The sequence below is a fragment of the Aethalodelphis obliquidens genome, unplaced genomic scaffold (genome assembly GCF_003676395.1).
Source record: "Aethalodelphis obliquidens isolate GAN/ISIS:26980383/991018 unplaced genomic scaffold, ASM367639v1 scaffold1, whole genome shotgun sequence".
Lineage (NCBI taxonomy): Eukaryota > Metazoa > Chordata > Mammalia > Artiodactyla > Delphinidae > Aethalodelphis > Aethalodelphis obliquidens.
Window position 1 is genome coordinate 104,242,885 of NW_020837945.1, and position 2,688 is coordinate 104,245,572.

The window sequence follows — 2,688 nt, forward strand, 5'->3', positions numbered from 1 at the left end:
TTAATTCACATATTCAATGCAATTGCAATACAAATTACAAATAACTTTTCTGAAGAACTTAATAATAAGCCTACTCTAAAATACATGAGAATAAAAGCCCATGAATATCTAAGTTAAGCTTGCAAAGGAATAATAAAGATGGGGGAGTAACCCGACCAGATATAAAGACATAGTTCAGAGCAATAATAAGAAAAATAGTGTTTGGCAAAAGGACAGCCAAATGGACCTTTGAAACAAAATAGAAAATTACAGACAGATTCATATATATGCATATTTAGTATAAAGATACAATAGCACCCAGGACGATCAGGGAAGCATGGATTGTTTACTAGAAAATTCTCACTGTAAGGTGAAAAATAAAACTGGACTCCAACCTAAAACAACATACAGAAGTGAAGCCACTTGGAAGTAGTTAAAGACTAAATGTGAAAAGTAAAGTTATTACAATAGTAGAAGAAAATGTAGGAGGCTATCTTTGTCACTCAGGAGTGGGAAGGACTTCTTAAAAACATCAAAGCCCCAAGCCATAAGTGAAATATTCGTAAATTTGATTATATAAAAATTAAGAATTTCTGTAGTATAATTTCCTGTTAACCATCGACAAAGTTAACAGATAGCTGACAGACTGGGAGAAGATATTTTGCAATGTCTAAAACCAATAGGAGAGTATACAAGGAACTCCTACAAGTCAGCAAGAAAAAGAAACCCCAATGAAAATGGGCAGAACTTAGGAACAGGCAGTATACAAAGAGGAAACCCCAAAGGCTAACCAGCATCATGGGATGCTCAGATATATTATAATCTGAAATACGTCAAAGAAAATAAGAGTAAGGTATAAAATGCCAAAGAAAATAAGAATAAGTTATCACTTTGTACTTTTTAGACTGGCAAAAATGAGTACATTGGATATTGACAAATGTTGGTGAAATGTAGGATTCTAGGATCTTTTCTATAATGCAAGTAGACTGATGCAGCTATACTAGAGGGCATTCCGGCGTCTAGCTTTGGTCAGATTAAGTATATGCATACCTGATGACCCAGCATTCTATCTTGGCATGTACATCCCAAAGAGATTCTTATACAGGTCCATAAAGCCTGTATATGAAGGTGTTCTTTAAGTCACTGTTCGTAGTGGTGGGAGTTGAAGGCAATCTAGTTGCCCACCAGTAAATGAGTAGGTGAAATGTGAGGGATCCACTTCATGGAGTACTCTGCAGCAGTTAGAAATAATGGACTATATGTACATGCATCAATATGGGTAGGTCTTTAAAACATAATACTGGGTAAAAACATAAAGATAAAAACAGGGTAAGATCTGTTTATAACACTAGAGGTAGACAATTAAACCTCTTGGAGTCAGATTTGTTTGGGAATACAAAAAAATTTGGATTTTAGAAAGTGAAAAGGTAACATCTCATGATTGAACACAATATTTCTGCAGCAAAATGTAGGAATGGTTACATTAAGTGGATGAAGGCTACAAATAACCTCACATCCCACGAGTCATATTTTGCTGCTAAGTGAGCTTAAGAAAAATAAACCTTTGGTGTCCAAAGCCGGGAGGTTTCAGAATTGTAAGTGATTGTGGACTTCCATATACTTTAATGAGAAGAATGTATTCAAAATTGTACACATTACACAAGGACACCTGCAAACAAAAAGATACGTGTTAAACATATTAGGATAGATCCCATTGAGGAGTGATGGGAATGAGAATAAGGAATGGAGATAAATAAAATATATAAATATAAGTATACACACATATAAAAGAAGGGACCTGTGATGTCATGAATTGAAGAATATGATCAACTTAATCCTCTTCATCTGAAGTCCTTATTCTGCCCAAAATGTTGATAAGTAAAGACACCCTTTCTAAGCAGATAACTTGATAGTTGTTTGCAAACTTTAATTGTAGTTTAGTATATTCAGGTAGTTTTTCTATTCGCCATTCCTTTCCCTTTCAGTTTGAGCAGTGGGCCAACCTGAGATCTCACCTAATAGATCCATCACTGGGAATCAAAGATCTTTTCAGGAATTTGGCAGAACGTATTAAGGCTCTGTATCAGAGTTTCTCAACTGGAGGCAATCTTGTTCCCCAGGGGACATTTGGTAATGTCTGGAGAAATTTTTGGTTATCATAATGGGGTAAGGGGGTTGTTACTGGCATCTAGTGGGTAGAGAATTGATGCAACATGTTGCTAAACATCCTACAGTACACAGGATGGCTCCTCGCTTCCCCAAACTAAAAGAAGTTATACCATCCAAATTATCAGTAGTGCTGGATACCTGCAATAGTACTAAATATCAGTAGTAGCTCAGGCTACCTGCTTTCATCATTATTCTTCTCCATGAGTAGACATGTTCGTAGTCATAGGCTCTGAACAATAGACTTGGGACTGTATCTCTGGTGCCATAATTTAGAGTGGCAGCCCATTCTTGGAAGAAGTGAGATTCCAAAGAGACTTGTGATCAGTTGAAACTGTAAATGTGAATCCGTAGGTAGGTATTGTAAACACTAGCGTCCTTCACAATATAGCAAGGACTCTGCTGTCAGATTTCCTGCAGTTCTATTCTATAGCGGCTATTGAATTTGAGCATAAATCAGCTGGTGTTCGCAAGCCATCTGACAGTGTGGGGTCCAGTACAGCTCTGCTCTTAAAAGGTGACCTGGGCTTCCCTGGTGGCGCA